Source organism: Amblyraja radiata, chromosome 12, assembly GCF_010909765.2.
Source record: "Amblyraja radiata isolate CabotCenter1 chromosome 12, sAmbRad1.1.pri, whole genome shotgun sequence".
Taxonomy (NCBI): Eukaryota; Metazoa; Chordata; class Chondrichthyes; order Rajiformes; family Rajidae; genus Amblyraja; species Amblyraja radiata.
Window position 1 is genome coordinate 17,941,991 of NC_045967.1, and position 21,447 is coordinate 17,963,437.

At 43.7% G+C, this 21,447-nt stretch overlaps 1 long non-coding RNA gene across 1 annotated transcript; it reads left to right on the forward strand.

Moving 5' to 3' along the window:
• Positions 1 to 1,003: 1,003 nt before the first annotated feature.
• Positions 1,004 to 6,937, forward strand: LOC116979378. The gene is made up of 3 exons (XR_004413692.1): positions 1,004 to 1,179; positions 3,230 to 3,233; positions 6,857 to 6,937. It is a non-coding gene; the product is annotated as an uncharacterized LOC116979378 (long non-coding RNA).
• Positions 6,938 to 21,447: the final 14,510 nt, after the last annotated feature.

Below are 21,447 nucleotides of genomic sequence, written 5' to 3' on the forward strand. Positions count from 1 at the left end.
TATGTTTCTATGTTTCTATGTTTCTAACTCTACTGCTGCACCACTGTGCTGCTCTAATGCAACCTTCAAATGTTACTTTATAAACCATTATGTTTCACAATTTCCCTCCCACTTTAGAACAACATAATATCCATGATAAGATCTATGACATGGCTGTCAGGGTCAGTTTGCATTAGGAGATTGTGGATTTGCAATACTCAAAATCTACTTAATACTTCATGTGTGACTATAAGAGACAATATCATCCAGTTAAGAAACTCCTCAGACAATAGCAATCCTGTGAAGTTCTATCTGGCCTCATTTTCCCAAGATTACAGTTCATAGTTACACTGAAACTGTTGCGAGTGGTGACGATTTACTAGAATGCTAAATATTTCTTTTCACTATTTTCATTCAGAGATATTAAGAGATAGATATTACAAATTAATATTTATGTATATTTTTACTTCATCATTGAGTCGTGTCAAAGAGTCCCTTCAACCCAACAAGTCCATTGCAACCTATAATCATCCATTTACATAATACTACACTAAGTTTTGTTTTCTCTTCACTCACATGCTGATCAACACCTCTCCAGATTCTGCAACTATTGTCCTACACGTGGCAGATTATACCTACCAATCAATGAACATCGCGCACATTTTTGGGATGTGGGACGAAACCGGAGCAATCAGGAGAAACATATTCACAGGGAGAATAGATGCAAACTCCACAGAGACAGCTTTGGAAATCTGGATTGAACCCGGAGGTGCCATTGATCTTTGTAGTTGCCATTATATGCTGTAATTTTTTTTATTTCAATTTTCAGCAATTTGGATCCACAGATAATAGATTTGGCCATGTAAATGCAATGTGATTGAAAAGGGATTTCAAGAATAGTGCGAGTATTTTACATGAACTACTTAATTTATTGAGAAAAAAGGAACTGCAGATGCTGGTTAATGCACAAAAGGACCCAAAGTGCTGGAGTAACTCAGCAGTTCAGGCAGCATCTCTGGAGAATATGGAACAGGTGACATTTCGAGTCGAGACTCTTCATCTATCCATATTCTCAAGGGATGCTGCCTGTCCTGCTGAGTTGTCCCAGCACTTTGTGTCCTTTTGTACTTAATTTATTGAAACATGTTAACAAGAAGAATTATATCTCTCTGCAGGACTAATCAGGAATGTGAAATAATAGTAAGATTAAACGAGAACTTACCAGTTCGAAGTTTGATCGTTATTTTATGAGGAGTACGTTGAGGGATTACGTGAAGAACCCCGCCAGGACGCATGCGTGTCATTCTTCAAAGCAGCGGTGTGAAATCACAGATAACTGTAATGACTGAACATAGTAAGATTAGAGAAGAAAATACCAGTTGAGTATATGATCAAGGGTGGGAGCGGAGGGCACGTATTCCCTCAACGTACTCCTCATAAAATAACGATCAAACTTCGAACTGGTAAGTTCTCGTTTAATCTTACTATTTTACTTCGGAGTCACGTGAGTGACTACGTGAAGATTTCAAAGCTCTGTGATTTCATGCCGTGGAAACGAGTCCATGCATCACATCTGCCTTAATTGACTGTGGGAGGAATTGTGTTAACATGTTTAGACATTAATCCAACATTGAAATCCATAATAAATTGTTAACAACAAATCATAGCCCCTATTTATGGGGTGAAATTATATTACAGAACTTAAAATTGGCTCTGCAAAGTTCCAGTTTAACTACTGGTTTGTGGTAGAATAGTTGGTACATTTTCCCCTGATCCATCCTGCTGTCTCGAGGATTTGGTTCATTGGTACATCCAACTCCATAGCTGCCGATGTAGTTGCAGCCCTGGTGGAATAAGATTTGAATATGTTGAACAGTATCCACCCCAGCTGTTGTTAAAACCTGTTTCAGCCATCTGGAAATAGTTTGAACCGACACTTTTTTGTGGGTTTGTTTGTGGCTGATTAGTAGTGTCATCTCATAGCCTCAGATGTTTTTGGTGTTCTCCATATAGAACAATAATTGTCTTATTATACAGAGACGATATCTGTAGGGTAATCCCTAAATTCTATTTTGAGGCCTGATGATCCCGGTCTGTTCTGTTTGACTAATTCGTAATATGAAACGTTATATTCCTTTTGAAGAAGTCATATGGTCCAGCCTTAACTTATGTACGACTGTACCCTTAGTGCCGTGACCAAAGCCATCAGCATGACTGTTTTGTGCGTCAGTCTTTGCAGGGACAGAGCAGTTGCTGGAGACCAATTCCTTAGCAACGTTAGGGCAATACTCATATCCCATTTAGAGAGTACCTGGTTCTTGGGGGATTGATATTAAAAATTCCCCTCATAAGTTTGGTTACCAGGGGTGAGTCCCAACAGAATAATAATAATAATAATAATAATACATTTTATTTATGGGCGCCTTTCAAGAGTCTCAAGGACACCTTACAAAAATTTAACAGGTAGAGGAAAAACATGTAAGGGGAATGAAATAAATAGTAGAGACATGACTAGTACACAAAGTAAAGACAGAATTCAATACATAACACAATATGAGGCAATTAATGCACAGATGAAAAGGGAGGGGGACGTGGGGCTAAGGATAGGCAGAGGTGAAAAGATGGGTATTGAGGCGAGACTGGAAGATGGTGAGGGACACGGAATTGCGGATCAGTTGGGGGAGGGAGTTCCAGAGCCTGGGAGCTGCCCTGGAGAAGGCTCTGTCCCCAAAACTGCGGAGGTTGGACTTGTGGATGGAGAGGAGACCGGCTGATATGGATCTGAGGGACCATGAGGGTTGGTAGGGGGAGAGGAGGTCAGTGAGATATGGGGGGGGGGGGGCAGATGGTGGAGGGCTTTGTAGGTGAGGATCAGGATTTTGTAGTTGATCCGGTGGGAGATGGGAAGCCAGTGAAGTTGTTTGAGGACTGTGATGCCAGGATTTGGTGTGGGTGATGAGTCGGGTGGCTGCGTTCTGGACCAGTTGGAGTCGGTTGATGTAGGTGGAGCTGATGCCAAGGAGAAGAGAGTTGCAGTAGTCCAGTCGGGAGGAGATGAAGGCATGGATGAGTCTTTCAGCAGCGGGAGGTGTGAGAGAGGGTCTGAGTTTAGCGATGTTGCGGAGATGAAAGAAGGAGGTTTTAATGACATGGCGGATGTGAGGCTCAAGGGAGAGGGTGGAATCAAAGATCACGCCAAGGTTGCGGGCCTGGGGAGATGGGGAGACAGTGGTGCCGTCGATGGTGAGAGTGGGGTTATTGATTTTGCTGAGTGTGGCTTTGGAGCCTATGAGGAGGAATTCTGTCTTATCGCTGTTGAGTTTGAGGAAATTATGTTGCATCCGTTGAATGACGCTCTGATCCTCGCCATAGATATGTTGAAAGGACACTTCTGGCGCAGTTATTGGCACTGTAGCTGAGCCCCTCATCATAATGGAGGCCTGCCAGGAATTTGAGAACAGACATTATGTTCAAAAAACAGTAGGTGATGTTGTTTCTGTGACAATATAGCTCCCATTTCCTGATGTATACCAGATATAGTTTTTTGGTGGACTGTCTGTGGCCCGCTGAGATAATGTTCAATGTTCGGTCCGCCAGTCCCAGTTGCAGTAGAGGTTTCTTTAGACTCTACAAATAGATAGGTTTGTTGTTTTTGACATGGATGGGTTCCCCTGTTATGGGATGAACCAATAATCTGGTTGTTTCAGGATGGTGATGCATGGTTAAAACCCATGTTGAGTATCACAGGGAACCATGGTTAAGTAGGCCAATCGGCACTACCAATTAACAGACGCTGAGTCTTGTTGTATTTTTCGTAATACCCGACTGATGATGCAGAAAAGGAGAGAATGCATAGATAAACAATTGCCCCCTCAATGCAGTGAAAAGCATCTGTCCCTGCTGTCCCAGGGTCTGGTTCCCAAGAAACACAGTTTGGTAACTGGTGATTAAGTCTTATTTTATTGAATTTGCGTGACCTGATGTTTGTCACTGAATTTTGGGTTACCTGGTAGGTAAGTAGCTGATATTCCAATATTTCTCTGGATACACCCTTACCAAATTGTATTAGTCAGTTTGTCACTCTGTAGTCTGACATGCTGGTGATTTATCCCAGAGCAGTATGACTTTAGGCCATAGAACGCACCCCACATTTTCAGGTAGTTTATGCCCAGTGTCTGTGATAATGATGCCTCCTGTGCCTTTCATCTACCTCCACAGATGGAGATGGAAATTGGTAGTACCCCAACCAAGCGCACTGGCATCAGTTTGTAGCACCCCTAAGGGTTTGCTGATAATGATAGGGTTGGAACAATGCCTGAATGTTATCCTTCCACCATTTTAATTCCATAAGCTTTGATTGGTGGCTTATTGGTCTGTCGAAATGACCAGTATTAACTTTGAGTGTTTGTATTTTTGTCCTTTGTAGATTTTTGGTAATACAAAGGTCCAAATTGTGTGGCTGGAAAAGCAGACACTATATGCCAATTATACTTGCTACCAATCTGATAGACGGTTCACTGATGTCAGTGGGGTTGTTGCAGGCCTCAGTTAAGACTGTAGCCTTGTCCTTTGGTAAAGTCACTGACATGTGAGCTGTCAATAGTGAACCCCAAATAATCCATTATGTTGGTAGGTGTTAGTTTAGATTTAACTGGATGGATGATAACCCCAGTTTTCACCCAATTGTATGGTGGATGTTACAGCTAGTTAGGCCAACTCCAAAGTTATGCCCACAATTAGTACGATCATATGATTATGTATTTGGTAGAGCTCTATACTGCCAGAGCTGCCCCATCCAGTTGAATTTTTTTTAAATAACGTTTGTGATCAGTCCGTGTAGGCACTGAATAGTAAGTATCTTTTAGGTCGATGCTAGCCATGGAGTAGCCTTTGGAAAGCAGTCCTTTAGCAGTTACCAGTTCCCATTTTGTACTGAATATATAGTACAATGTATTAAATTTGGTCAATTCGATGATGATGCGACTGTCACCATCTATTTTTTTTTTGGTAAAGATATAAGACACAAATTCCAGCCAATCGTGTTGGGTTTACCCATTACCCCTTTTGCACAATTTAATGGTATATCCCTGGATACTGCTTAGGATATAAGTGTCTGTAGTTAATATACACCATGTATCCAAAAGAGTGTAATCACCCACCAATGTGTGTATTATCCACTCTTCCTATAATTTGTAAGGGACCAGACCCACCTACCTCCATTGTTACCAGTGGAAGTTTGCTTCTTCTGTGTGGTCTTCGTGGAGGTTGAGGCGCCGGTGTCTGGGTTTATTTTTGGGTTGGGGGTTTGCGCATCATCCAGAAAGGCCGGTCTGGGCTATGGTCTAAAAGACCGCTGTCCTGTATGCCCGGCCTTTGAGCTTTCACCAGCTTCTCTTGTTCTGCTGGTGGGTACATAAGTGTGCTGTCTTTGGCTGTAGGAGATCCTTAATGTTGTCGCCTTTATGAGCCCCAGGGCTTTCCTAAGTCCTGCTCCGACATGTTTCCAGATGCTATTTCCACGACTGGAACATTCAGGGATGCGCAGTTTCCTGATCCCAAGTATTTTTGTAGTGGTGTCCATCGTGGTCTGGCTGTATGTATTTGGACACTATGACCAGTAGATTTTGCCTTCCTGCACACCTTGCACACTTGTAGTTTTGTTCGTCAAAACCCCTCTTCAGGGTCAGCCCAGAATTGACCCCCCCCCCAGTACTCCCCTCTGACGAGGGAGATGCACTGTGCAGCCCTACAAGAGGTGCTGCTGTGGGTTTTACATAGTGCCCACAGTGACTAGACTCCATCTCCCGGAGCCTGTCATGTTGGAGCTCGGCTCCATAAGCCGCTCTGACCGGGTCCAGCGCTCACGGTCGCTGGCCGCCCAAAGTCGGACTCATCAGTCCTCGACTCTTTTAGTTTTCTTCTTGCCTTCCCGCCCAGACGCAGTGTTTAATCTGGCCGGTGCGGGGGCGAAGACGGGATCAGCTGTTCCCTTACGGGTGATTCCTGTGCCGCCGGCCGCTGCTGGCGTCCGCAACTCCGCGGTCTTCCCCTGCCAGCTCTGGTCGACTTCTTTGCCTTGTGCATGTTTCCCCCCACCTGTAGAACAGTATAGGAACAATAAAGACCGCAGTATCACATACCTGCAGGTCCAGGCTTAAAACTTGCCGTTAAGGGGGAATGTCTTCCATCCCTCCTCCTGCCGTTTTGACGTGTCAAAGCCGACGGCTCCGTTCTGTATGGTCTCCCGCCCAGCCATGGTGTTTAATCTGGCCGGTGCGGGAGCGAAGTCGGGCACAGCTGTTCCCTTACGGGTGATTCCTGTGCTGCCTGCCGTTATTTGCACAGCTCACCATGTTTCCCCACCTGTGAAACAGTATGGGGAGAATAAAGACTGCAGTTTCACTTACCTGCAGGTCCAGGCTTAAACTGTTGCTACGGGGGAACGTCGTTCCACCCCGCCTCCTGCCGTTTTTGACTTGTCAAAGTCGACGGCCCCATTCTGAATAGTCTCCCGCCCGGCCGTGGTGTTCTGGCCGGCGCGGGACCAAATGTCGGCACAGCTGATCCCACTAACGGGGCTTGTGCCTTCAGCTGCTGCTGGCTCCCGCAACTTCGCGGTCCTCCCCAGCCAGCTTCACTCGCAGCACTTGTGGATACTATTTTGTCCAGCTTCCCCCCCCCTGTGTAAAAACGGCGCGGGGACAAAAACTACTGCAGAGTAAATCACTTACCTGCAGGTCGCGGTTTCAAACTTACCGCTGCGGGGGAACGCTCCACCCCGCCTGTCATTTCGCAAGCGTGAAAGCGATATGACACGCATGCATCCTGGCGGGGTTCTTCACGTAGTCACTCACGTGACTCCGAAGTAAAATCTGAGCTAAAATTGAATGCATGATTTATATGCTGAAAAATGTAGGCACAAGGAATTTCAGATGCTGGTTTACAAAAAAAGACACAGTGACTCAGCAGATCAGGCAGCATCTCTGGAGAACATGGAAAGGTGGGGTTTCGGGTCAGGAACCATCTTCAGACTGATTGTAGTGGGAGTGGGAATAGAATGCTGGAAGAGCAGAGGAACGGGATAAAGAGTGGCAAGTGATAGGTGGATACAGGTGATGCGGGTTTGATAGGCAGATAGTTGGACATTTCACCCCACATCTTTGTCTTTTCCTCTCTGACGTTTGTCCAAACATCTGCAGGAAGCCATTGGTGGCTGGCAGACTTGATGGAATAGAAGGGAACTGTATGTCTATGGCATCCTTTAGAACCTGTGTTTCAAAATTTCAAAGCCAATTAAAGTCAACTATCTCAGGAATATATTCTTTGTTGCAAAGCCAAAATCATGCAGCCAAAAGACCCACAAAAATGGTGTGAAATGAGCAGGATTGGCACAACACAGTGGTGCAGTAGTAGAGCTGCTGCCTGACAGTGCCAAAGACCGGGGTTTGATACTGGCTATGGTGCTGTCTGTATGTAGTTAGCATGGTCTCCCCGTGACCTGCGTGGTTCTTCTCCGGGATTTCTGGATTCCTCCCACACTCCAAAGACGTACAAGTTTGTACAGTGCTCTCCATAATGATTGGGACAAAGACCCATCATTTATTTATTTGCCTCTGTACTTCACAATTTGAGATTTGTAATAGAAAAAATCACATGTGGTTAAAATGCACATTGTCAAATTTTATTAAAGGCTATTTGTATACATTTTGGTTTCATCATGTAGAAATTACAGCAGTGTTTATACATGGTCCCCCCCATTTCAGGGCACCATTATGTTTGGGACACATGGCTTCACAGGCGTTTGTAATTGCTCAGGTGTGTTTAATTGCCTCCTTAATGCAGGTATAAGAGAGCTCGCAGCACCTCGTCTTTCCTCCAGCCTTTCCTTCACCTTTGGAAACTTGTATTGCTGTTTATCAACATGAGGACCAAAGTTGTGCCAATGAAAGTCAAAGAAGCCATTATGAGACTGAGAAACAAGAATAAAGCTGTTAGAGACATCAGCCAACCTTAGGCTTACCAAAATCAACTGTTTGGAACATCATTAAGAAGAAAGACAGCACTGGTGAGCATACTAATCTGGCAGGCCAAGGAAGATCTCCACAGCTGATGACAGAAGAATTCTCTCTATAATAAAGAAAAATCCCCAAACACCTGTCCAATAGATCAGAAACACTCTTCAGGAGTCAGGTGTGGATTTGTCAATGACCACTGTCCACAGAAGACTTCATGAATGGAAATACAGAGGCTACACTGCAAGATGCAAACCACTGGTTAGCCGCAAAAATAGGATGACCAGGTTACAGTTTGTCAAGAAGTACTTAAAAGAGCAACCACAGTTCTGGAAATAGGTCTTGTGGACAGATGAGACAAAGATTAACTTACCAGAGTAATGGCAAGAGCAAAGTATGGAGGAGAGAAGGATATGCTCAAGATCCAAAGCATACCACCTCATCTGTGAAACATGGTTGTGGGGGTGTTATGGCCTGGGCATGTTTGGCTGCTGAAGGTACTGGTTCACTTATCTTCATTGATGATGCAACTGCTGATGGTAGTAGCATAATGAATTCTGAAGTGTACAGACACATCCTATCTGCTCAAGTTCAAGCAAATGCCTCAAAACTCATTGGCCGGCGGTTCATTCTACAGCAAGCCAATGATCCCAAACATACTGTTAAAGTAACAAAGGAGTTTTTCAAAGCTAAAAAATAATGAATTGTTGAGTGGCCAAGTCAATCATCCGATCTGAAACCAATTGAGCATGCCTTTTATACACTGAAGGGCACTAGCCCCCAAAACAAGCATAAACTAAAGAATACTGCAATACAGGCCTGGCAGAGCATCACCAGAGAAGACATCCAGCAACTGGTGATGTCCATGAATTGCAGACTTCAAGCAGTCGTTGCATGCAAAGGATATGCACCAAAATACTAAACATGGCTACTTTCATTTACTGTGTCCCAAACATTATGGTGCCCTCAAATGGGGGGACTATGTAAAAACACTGTTGTAATTTCCACATGGTGAAACCAAAATGCATAAAAATCTGACAATGTGCACTTTAACCACGTGATTTTTTTCTATTACAAATCTCAAATTGTGTCCAGAGGCAAATAAATAAATAAATGGGCCTTTGTCCCAAATGATGGGTCTTTGACCACGTGGGTTTCCTCTGGGTGCTCTGCTTTCCTCCCACACGCCAAAGACATGCAGGTTTGTAGGATAATTGACTTCTGTAATTTATCCCTAGTGTGTAGGATGTGAAACTGGGATAACATAGAACAAGCATATGGGCGATCACTGGTCGTCACAGACTTGACGGCTCGAAAGGCCTGTTTCCACACTGTATCTCTAAACCTCTAAGCAAGTAGAAGTATCAACATGCTCTCTTTATGATTATGTCTATGACCTGCACACAGAAACGAGAGTGCAGATTCAATTTGCCCGTAAATTAAGAAGCACAGACACAAGTGGTGGTTTACAATTTAAATCTCGAGTTGTAGCCAAATTGCATATGCCCTTACCGATCAAAGTCATTGCCAGTGATGCAAATTCCTTAGCAATTATACGCTATAAATGTGAGCTTCAGCAGGTACAAAGTGAATGTCCAATTGTTGGCATTAAAATTTCAAGATTGTCAAGAACAGGGCAGGCACCAGATTACTGGAAGGATGTGGAGGCTTTGGAGAGTGTGCGGAAGAGGTTTACCAGAATGCTACCTGGATTAGAGGGTAGTCGTTACAAGCATAAGCGTTTTCTCTGTAGCGTCAGAGGTTGAGGGGAGTCCTCATAGGAGTGTTACACAATTGTGAGAGGCATAGATAGAGTAGACAGTCAGAACCTTTTTCCCAGGCTACAAATGTCAAAGACTAGAGGGCTTAGGTTAAAGGTGATAGGGGGAAAGGTTAAAGGAGATGTGTGGGTCAGCTTTTTAATACAGAGGTTGGTGAGTGCCTGGAACCCGCTGTCAGGGGTGGTGTTGGAGGCAGGTACAATAGCAGCGTTCAAATGGCTTTTGTATAGGTGCATGGATATGCAGGGTATGGAGGGATGTGGATCACGTGCAGGCAAATGAGATTAGTTTATTTTGGCATCATATTCAGCACAGACATTGTGGGCCAAAGAGCCTGTTCCTATGCTGTGCTGTTCTATATTATATGAGTCAAGTGTGCTCCATTTTGATTACAAATCATCTTTAAGTGCCTGAAGAAGGGTCTCAACCCAAAACATCACCTATTCCTTCTCTCCAGAGATGTTGCCAGTCCCGCTGAGTTAGTCCAGCATTTTCTGTCTATCTTGGTTTAACCCAGCATCAGCAATTCCTTCCTATACATCTTTAACCTCTGTGTCATTTTCTAACACTCTGATCAGAGGTATTAAAGATGGACATTAACATGCCAACATTGTGACATGTACAGTATCTCATGTGCTAAGCTCATACATTCTATATGGTTTTCATCCTTAAATTATCCCGGTGACCTTTAAGATAATCAGAACTGATCCACAGTTACAAAACCAGTTCTTCACCTTAATTTTGTTTTGTATTTTGATGCTGAAGATTGGATTGAAATTATATATCCCAATGAACATATTACAATGTAACAAAAACATATCACCAAAAATATATCAGGGACGACACAGTGGCACAATGGTAGTTTAGTTTAGTTGATTGTCTCATATACCGAGGTACAGGGAAAAGCTTTTGTTGCATGTTATCCAGAGTTGCTGCCTCACAGCGCCAGAGACCCGGGTTCGATCTTGACTACAGGAACTTTCGGTACGGAGGTTGCACGTTCTCGCTGTGACCACGTGGGTTTTCTCCGGGTGTTCTGGTTTCATCCCATATTACAAATATATGGGGTTTTGTGGGTTAACTGGCATCTGTAAATTTTCCCTAGTGTGTAGGGTCGAATCTGACTATGGGTGCTTGTCTGTACGAAGTTTGCACGTTCTCCCCGTGACTTGCGTGGGGTTTCTCCCGGAACTCCGGTTTCCTCCCACACTTCAAAGACGTGCAGGCTTGTAGGTTAATTGGCTTGGTATAATTGTAAATTGTCCCTAGTGTGTGTAGGAAAGTGTTAGTGTACGGGGATTGCCAGGTGGCATGGACACGGTGGGCCGAAGGACCTGTTTACACGCTGTTTCTCAAAACTAAATTAAACTAAACAATTCTTTTTCTCCACTGCTCAGTACCTAAAATGGTTGCAATTTTGTCTCAAAAACAGAATGCTGCTATTTCAAAGCTCTCCCTGGAGATCTGAGCCATCAGTGTGCAGCACACACCTCCACAGTGTCGGAATTGTTGTCTTAGAATAAGGCTTTAAACAAATGCTCTCACAGGTGGATATTAAACATTAACACTAAAAGACGATCAAAGAAGTTCTGTCTGGCTTCTCAGCGGCACTGGAAATAATTATCCAATCATTTATGACCTTGTTGTTGGTGGAGCTTGCTGCGTACAAATTGTCTGTTGATTTTCTTCACACTGAACATGTTAGTTGTGAAGTCCCCTAGTTCATCCACAGATTGTGAACAATATTGAATGAATGGCAGCCTTGTTTAATCTCTCCAAAGAGGTAAAACCAGCAAGCAGTCAAACTGATAAGAAATCATTTGTGCAGGAAGGAATTGCAGATACTGCTTTATACCGAAGGTAGACACAAAGTGCTGGAGTAATTCAGTGGATCAGGCAGCATCTCTGGAGAAAAAGGAATAGGTGACGTTTCGGGCCGGGACTCTTCTTCAGATTTGGCGGCGCGACTTTCGTCAGCAGCGGCCTCTGCAGTCCGCCTGCGTTTTTATTATTTTATGTCTTATGTTTTTATGTAGTTTTTGTTATTTTTGTTGGGGTATGTGTGTGGGGGGGTGGGGGTGGTGTGGGGGGGGGGGGGGGGGGGGGTAACTTTTAAATCTCTCCCTGCACGGGAGACCCGACCTTTTCTTTGTCGGGTCTCCGTTGTCGTTGGGGCGGCAACGAGGAGCGGCCTCCAACAGGAAGACCGGGGGCTGTGGTGCCGACTACTCACCTCACCGTCGCGGAGCTGGCCGAGTCCAGAGCGGGTGGAGCTGTGGTGGACGCTGCTGCGACCCGACCCCCGGAGATTCGGAGGCTGCAACTGCGGGTTTGGCGGGCGGCGGCACCGGGAGCCCGCGGGTCCCTGGAGGGAGTCCGCTTTTCAGGGCTTCCGCAACGGCGACTTCTCCCGCCCGAGTTGCGGGGTTGAAGAGCTCCGGGAGCGGGGCATTACATCACCGCCCCGCGCGGCTTGGAATGGCTGCGGGACTGCGAGCGCCCGCCGGGGGCTCTAACACCAAGACCCGGTGCGCGACCTTGCATCACCCGGCGTGGCTTTAACGGCCGCGGGACAATTCGCCATCGTCCGCCGGGGGCTTTGACTTTGACTTTGACTCTGACATCGGGGGGGAGAGTGCAGTGGAGAGATAAGTTTTTTTGGCCTTCCATCACAGCAATGTGATGGATGTTTATGTAAATTATGTTGTGTCTTGGGTCTATTTGTTTGTAAAGTATGACTGCAGAAACGACATTTCGTTTGGACCTCAAGGGGTCCAAATGACAATAAATTGAATTGTATTGTATTGTATTGTATTCAGACTGAAAGTAGAGGGGAGGGAACTGGAGGTAGGAAAAGGCCAGAACAAAGCAGGGATGACAAGATGACCAAGGAAGGGTGAGGCCCATAATGGCCCATTGTTGGCTGGGGAAGAGGTGATAACGATGGGATACAGGGATATGAACAGTGGAACTGGTAGGACAACTAGGGGGGGGGGGGGGGGGGGAGGTTTGTTTAAAAAATAAGTTTGTGATCTGCCTTGCTGCTTTTAAAAGTGTTCTGCTGAAATGGGGGGGGGGGGGGGGGGGAGGTTTGCAAGCAAAATTAATAATTACCAGCATTTGAGTGTGAGGATAATGAAAAGCTTGCGATTATATTTAATGTATCAATTAAAAAAACATTTAAAAATTACACCTTAGACAATCTGATGAAGGGTCTCAACCCAGAACGTCACCTATTCCTTTTCACTAGAGATGCTGCCTGACACGCTGAGTTACTCAACAGTTTATGTCTATCTTCAGTGTAAACCAGCATCTGCAGTTCATTCCTACACACCTAGAACAGGCAATTAGGGTTTGCCCAATAATATGGCTCATAACCAAGATGAATATGTTATAAGAGCTCAATTGCTGACCAACTAAAATCTTGTCTCATTACTTAGCCTCAACAGGGACCCATAATTGTGGATCGAAGACAAGTGAATCAGAAATAATCACACAGGCTTCAAATTTAACCTAGGAACATCCGGAGTGGATATATGGGCTCTTGCCTGTTCTCAAGAAGGATCCCGACCTGAAAAGTGGTCTGTCCGTTCTGTCCGCAGATGCTGCCTGACCCATTGATGTGCTCCAACGCTTTGTGTTTTGCTCAAGATTCCAGCATCTGCAGTTCCTTGTGTCTCTATCTCTTCCCATTTTGGCATGCAAGCCTACTGGAATGTAATGATAAATGAAGGAAAGTGTTGTGTGCCCCCCCCTCTATGCCCTGAAGTTCCTGAAAATGCATTTGTATTTTATAAACCATATTCTACTGTATCATTACATCTCTTCGCACATACTGGTGACATATTGTGAAGAATAGAGATAGACATGAGAGTTGCAGTTATCAGAATTTTTTAGTGCAATCCTTCATGCTTTAATGCAGGCTGGAGATGAAATCCTGTCAACGAGAAAATGTGAACAGATTCAGAAGGATATTTTTTGAGAATATTGTGTTTTGTAAGTTAATTGAAAAATGCGAGGTTCAAGTGATATACATTCGATAAAAGAAAGGCACCTACCTGCCTTTGTGTGTAGAGAATCATGAAGGGAATCGATAGGGTAGACGTATAGAGTTTTTTTCTAACCCAGAATAGGGGAATCAAGAACTAGAAAACATAGTTTTAAGGTGTTAGAGGAAAGATTTAATAGGGACCTGAGCGGCAATTTTCTCTCACAGTGGGTGGGGTGTATATGTAACAAGTTGCCAGAGGAGGTAGTTGAGGCAGGTACCATCACAATGTTTAAAAAACATTTGGACAGGTACATGGACAGGTGTAGAGGGATATGGGCCAAATACAGGCAGAAAGGATTAGCGTAGATGGGGCATCTTGGTCGGCATGGACGAGTTGGGATGAGGGGCTGCTTCAATGCTGTATGATTCCATGACTCTATGACTCTATGACTCCATGCACTGACTAATTTCTGAGCGTGACCATATTTCAATCACCACAGCTATGAAATGAAAGCAAATTTGCAAGGGCAGTGTGTTTTTGCCTCCATAAATAATTTTGACAAATTTGATTCTGAGAGATCGGCCAAGCCATTTTAGCTATGACATGGGCCACAGTTTGGAAGAAAAATCGTTGTTTTGCGGATGTGGTTTCCAGCAAGTTACCAACCAAAACATTTTGCAGGAACAAAAGAGAAAGTGGTGGAGGAACTCAGCTGATCAGGCAGTATCTGTGGAAGGAATGGACAGGTGATGTTTCGGAGCACACCAATGTAGTAGGGGGATGAAAGCTGGAAAAAAGAGGTGGGGTGGGACTAAAGCCTGGGGTTGCGATAGGTGGGTACAGTTGAGGGGTAGATTGATTGGTTGCTGTATCTCCTTATCAATGACAGGCTTTGTCCTGACCCCTCCTCTCTTTTCCAGCCTTCTTCCCTCCCCTACTCCGATCAGTCCGAAGAAGGCTCTGACCAGAAATATTGCCTGTACTTTCCATCCACAGATGTCGCCTGACATGCTGAGTTCTCAACCACTTAGAACTTTATTCAAGCTTTCAACATCTGCGATTCCTCGTGTCTTCATATTACAGTTTGCGTTTGTTTTTGGCCACTATCGTTAACTACTATTAACTACTGTTGACTACTATTAATCATTCACTACCATAACCACTGACATATACCACTGACAACACCATACTTCCCAATCATTGAACTCATTTGCTTCGCCAGCCAGCAACATTTCCAAAGCTTAGTGTACAACATTATGAGAGGCCTTGACAGGGTAGACATTCAAAGCCTTTTCCCCAGGGTGGAATTGTCCAACACTACAAGGTATGTCCTACACTAAGGTGTGAGAGGGAAAGTTTAAAGGAGATGTGCAGGGAAAGGTTTGTACACAGAGAGTAGTGGGTGCCTGGAACGTGCTGCCAGGGCTGGTAATTGAGACAGATATGAATGTGGCAATTAACAGGCTCATAGATATGCAGGGAATAGAAGAATTTGGATCATGTACAAGCAGATTAGATCAGTTAAACATGGCATTATGTTCAGCAGAAACATTGTAGGCTGAAGGACCACTGGCAATGCCATACTATTTTATACTCTATGTTGGTGATCAAAATTAATTTCACCCTAATATTTGAAGCTTGAAAGAAAATACGCATTAGTTTAGTTTAGTTTAGTTTAGTTTAGTTTAGTTTAGAGATGGAGTGCAAAAATAGGCCCTTCGGCCCAACAAGTCCACGCCGACCAATGATACCCGCACACCAACGCTATCCTACACACATGTTTTCCTCATCTCGGTCCTAAAAGATTTCCCCCTTATCCTTAAACTGTGACCCCATGTTCTGGACTTCCCCAACATCGGGAACAATCTTCCTGCATCTAGCCTGTCCAACCCCTTAAGAATTTTTAAAGTTTCTATAAGATCCCCCCTCAATCTTCTTTGGAGTGTGGGAGGAAACTACAGATCCCGGAGAAAACACTCGCAGGTCGCAGGGAGAATGTATAAAGTTCGTACAGACAAGTACCTGTAGCCAGGATCGAACGCAGGTCTGTTGGCACTGTATCCCAAAGTGATAAAGTGCCAACATTTCCTGGGGAGATGGTGCTTGAAGTCATAACATAGCAAGCAATTAAATGGTCTGATTGCGGTGTGAGGAATGATTCAATAAAGCAGATGGAAACTATTCCCTCTTGTGGGGGAAGAGTCCAGAATATAGTGGCAAAACCTATAGGCAGCACAGTGGCTCATCTGGTAGAGTCGCTGCCTTACAGCGCCAGAGACCCGGGTTTGCTCCTGACCTCAGGTGCTGCCCGTGTGGAGTTTGCATTCCTCCGGGTACTCCTATTTCCTCCCACATTCCCACAAAGGCGCATGAGTTTGGAGGTTAATTTGCCTCAGTAAATTGCCCTGAGTATCGAGTGAGTTGATGAGAAAGTGTGATAAAATAGAACTAGTGTGAATGGGTGATTAATGGCCGACGTAGACTCGGTGAGACGAAGGGCCTGTTTCCATGCTGTACCTAACAATCAATCAAAACCTTTATATTAGACTTTCGCCACATAAAGATTATCAAAATGGTGAAAATTGCAAAACTCTCCCTTAGAGAAAAAACATTGTGATGAGAATCAGTAACTGAGACTGATAGCTGTTGTTACTGCAGGATACCGAGCCATGAGGTCATTCTTTCTCCTGCTCCATTCCAACAGAAGATACAGAAACTTGAAAGTGCGCATCACCAGACTCAGAAACAGCTTCTTCCCCTCTGTTACCAGGCTTCTGTATGGTCCTTTCATAAGCTAGGGTACTGTCTGATTCACCGCTACCCCATTGAGGACATTGCAATTTGGCTCTGGAACTGGTGCGCTACAATGCTGAGAACTATATTCTGCACTCTGTATCTTCCCCTTTGTTCTACCTATTGTACTTGAGTTTGAACTGATTGTATTTATGTGTCATAATGTATGATATAGCTGATCTGTTTAGACAGCATTTAAAACAAAGCTTTTCACAGTACCGCAGTGCACGTGACAATAATAAACCTAAACATAAAACTGTTGATGAATTCAAACTTAGCAGAACATGATAGAAATCTGAAATCCAAAATATTGAATCACAGCATAATTTTTCACATGGTGTTGGGAATATGTGGGTCAGGCCACACCTTAAGCATATACACTCTTATTTGTATACCCCTTCTCATGGGAAAATAATTGACAATCTACTCTATCCATATCTCTCATAATTGTATTTACATATATAAGTAATCGTATAATCATCACCCCTCAGCCTCCTTTGCTCAAGGTGAAACAATTCCACACTATGTAATAGATAGGCACAAAGTGTTGGAGTAACTCAGCGGGTCAGGCAGCATCTCTGGAGAAAAAGGATGGGTGATGTTATGGGACGGAACCCTTCTTCAGACCTCACGGTATGTCTGCTCAGAAGAAGTTCTCCTCCTCTCTCCGACGAGAGTGCTGCGAGACTCTCACTGCTCCCCCTCTGTGATTCTGACGAAGGGTCCCTAACTGAAATGTTTCCCATCCTTTTTCTGCCTGACCCTCTGAGTTACTCCAGTACTTTGTGTCTACCTTCGGTACAAAACAAGCATCTGCAATTACATTCTACACAGCAGAGGTGCAGGCAGGGGAGTGCTCTAATTTCTATGAATATATGAATACATCAAATGACATGACAGTGCCAGGAAGCTCTGCTGAGTGTCACAAACAATGATTGTCAGTCCCCTGAGAGGGAGAATGAATATGTGGGTTGATCCAGATGGCATTCCAGAGGAGTGAAATAATGTTTTGTGGAACACAACAGGAGATGTGATATTATTCAGCATCAGACATGTCATTTCACTACTCACTTGTACAAAACAAATGAAATCGTGCCAAATATTACTCATACTTATGACTCTGAAGGACGCCATTTGGCCCATTGAGTCTCTGACAGCTCTCAGAGTAATCAGATGAACCCTATTCTCTCGCTTGGTTTTAGTTTATTTAAGAGATTAAGAGATACAGCATGGAAACTGGCCCTTCGCCCCTCCGAGTCCCCGCCGATCACCCGTTCTGGTTCTAAGTCACCACACTTTCTCATCCACACCTTGAAAACTAGGAGCAATTTATAGAGGCCCTACAAACCTGCACGTCTTTGGAATGTGGGAGGAAACCAGAGCACCCTGAGGAAACACATGCGGTCACAGGGAGAGCGTGCAAACTCCACACAGATACCTCCTGGGGGTCAGGATCGAACCATGGTCTCTGGCGCTGTGAGGCAGCAGCTCTACCAGCTGTGCCACTGTGCCATCGAACAATGCCATCAAAATTATTTCCCAACAATCTATTCTCTCACACATTCCGATCTGTTTGACCTAATTTTCCTAGCATCCGCCACAGAAAGGATGTGGACACTTTGGAGAGGGTGCAGATGTGATTTAACCAATTGCTGCCGGGATTATGGAGGTATTACGTATAAGGAGAGGTTGGACAGTCTTGGATTGTTTTCTCTGGAGTGTCGGAGACTGAGGGTAAACATGTGGACCTTGCATGCTCTCACTGTGATCGCATGGGGATTTCTCCGGGTGTTCTGGCTTCCTCCCACATCCCAAAAACGTGCATGTTTGTTGGTTAATTGGCCTCTGTAAATTGCCCCAAGGGTGTAAGGTGTGGATGAGAAAATGGGATAAAATAGAACTAGTGTGAATGGGCGATCGATAGGCCGAAGGATCTGGTTTCCATTCTGTATTTCTGAACACTGAACTAAACTCTAATCTTTGGTCACATACTTTAGCAGGAAGATTGGGTAATATCACTCCAACAAAGCTCAATTGTCAGACTCAAAACTTGGGGGTTGCAGATTGATCGCCCATTGCTGAACCCACTTCATCTTGCATCTTCATGCCATGTTTAATGGACAAAAAGTGGTGCTTCACAGGCAAGGTTTTTTTAAATCAAACCTCATCAGGACACTTGAGCAAAACACAAGGTACTTGACAAAAGGTTAAGTAGCATCTTTGGATGGAATGGATAGGTAACGTTTTGGGTCAGGGCCCACATTCAAAAATGTTCCTGAAAGGACACTTCTCTTCACTTGGTCTGAGTTGTAGGGCCACTAGCAAGATAGTCATAGAGTTATAGTCATATAGTCAAACAGCATGGTAACAGGCCCATTGGCCCAACTTGTCCATGTCGACCAAGATGCCACATGTCCCACCTGCCTGTGTTTGGCCCATATCCCTCTAAACCTTTCCTCTCCAGATTTCTGTCCAATTTACATAGGTGGAGATCTTTGCAAAGGAGTCCTGAAAGTTAAGTCTAGGGCAGCCGAAGGCACTGTGCCAATGGGCTGATGGTTAAAGTTGGGATGCACAAGCAACAAAAATTCATATAATACTCAAGAGAGTTGCAGATTTGGATAAGGCATTCAGAGGCCAAGGATTGGAAGGATTTGAAAAGAGGAACAAGTTGCTTAATACCAAAGTGTTACTGGGCCAGGACCCAATGTAGGTCAACAAGCATGCGGAGGGATGATTTTAATATCCGTGGAAATCAATCAGAACAGCGTGAGTCGAACGTCTGTCTTGCTTTGTTCATGTGCCATTTCTCTATTTTAGCAGGGACATTAACCCAGTTATGTGAAGTGGGTTAATTCCTCTGGAATCTCATCCAAGATGCTCTTGCGACTCTGCCTGACAATGTTGCCAACAATAACGTTTACCTTAAAGAGAAAACAAAAGGTTTGAGATGCTCGATAGGTCAGGCAGGATCCACCATTGAGATACAGAGCAAGGCTTTCAGGTCAATAGCCTGTCATCAGATCTGAAGGGTCTGTCTGACTGACACATTAACTCTGTTCCTCTCTCCACAGATGCTGCGCTTGATCTGCTGAAGATTCCCAGCACTTTTGTTTAATTCAGATTTCCAGCAGCATAACTTGCTATTGTTTCAATCATAGTCTTATCCCTCAAGCATTCCATGAAGGGTCTCGGCCCAAAACGTTGCATGTCCATTCTCTCCACAGAAGCTGCCTGACCTGCTGAGTTCCTCCAGCACCTTGTTCAAGATTCCAGCATCTGCAGATCCTTCTGCCTGCATTCCTTGACACTTGTTCCAAACATTATCTTGGCATTAAAAAAGATGCCACATCTAATGCCGGTTGCAGTTTGAGATTCTGAGAGCGAAATAAGTTTGTCCAAGTAAAATTACAGTTCTCATTTATTGCCATGCTATGCATGCTTTGTAATCCAATTATACACCAAGTACCAAAGCTTTATTTTTATTTTACGTATGTTGGTTCCAACAAGTCCAAAATGCATGGTTCAGTAGCATACATAATCAGTTTATTTTTAAATGAAATTAGGTCATTAGCAAATCCTCTTTTCAATCAAACCGCTTTGAGATGTCAAGCTCTCAGGCTGTTGTAATTTATAGTGTCTTGTTTTAGCATTGGCTAATGAAGAGCAACAAAGCTTGAGATTTTAAACCAGGACTTTGTTATTCCCAGCTTCAGTGCAAAGTCAAGCCTTACACCAGTGCTCAAAGACAAAGCCCTGACGCTGTGCTTTCTCCTCGCTAATCCTTGCAGCATTTACATATTATGCACTGTGTGGTTTTTTTTTTGTTACAGTGAAATATGAAAGACTTTTGTGCCAAAGATAGGCACATTAAAAAGAAAATCAATGTAAACTCAAAATGGATTGCCTTCATTCTACCTTGGAAATAGTTTTGATTTTTATATAACCTGCTCGGAAGCATAATTAATATCACAGCACAAGAGATGTGCCTCACTTTTCCCTATTCTATTTTAGCCTAGATCTTCGTCTCTAATGAGTATAACAGTGCAGAAGTCTGTGCTGCAGTCTGGCTGTGCTGATTTACTAATTGGACGCCGTGTGTTTTAAATGAGCGTCTCGTGGGATTAAGGATGAATATTGTCTTGTTAGTACATACTCAGTTAGAAGGCAGGAATAGGCCCATTGACCCCCATCTGATACATGTAGCATTTCCCACATCGGGTTCCACGGAGACACAATGTCTTTTTTAATGGCCTTGGATTTACATTTGGATTGCATAAAGCGGACTTCGTTCTGTTAATAATAATGATCGCTCATTTTGGCCAACTATTGATCAATGTCACATCCATATACTTTTGCTTCACAGGGGCAGAGTTATGCACCTATAATTCTGCAAATGTATCACAGGAAGCTGCTCAGAGGGATGATAACAGTGCATAGCTTGTTGAGCTAAGAGTATATTTGAGAGCAAAGTAAACTCTAAATCTTAATGAAATCTATACTTCCAATGAATAATATATTACGCTATGCTAATATCCTACCAGTTTTTGTTGCAATAAAATAATATTATTGATCCAGACATTTAAAACCATTTCAGTAATCAGAATGAAAGGGATTTCTGCCTTATCTTTTATCATGTCGTTGGGGTCATTTTTAGCGTAACATTGATTGTAAGATTTAACGAGGAAGAAAGATGCAAGATTTAATACTTCGATAGCCAAAAGAAAAACCTATTTTATTTGGTTGAATGAGATTGCAGATAATATGAATTAATGAAATTTATTATAAAATGGATGCTGATGTAAAATTTGTATCTGAGGAAACTGATCGGGAAATTTCATAAAAAAGGTATATATACTTGCCAATATTCTAAAAGTAACATTGTAAATG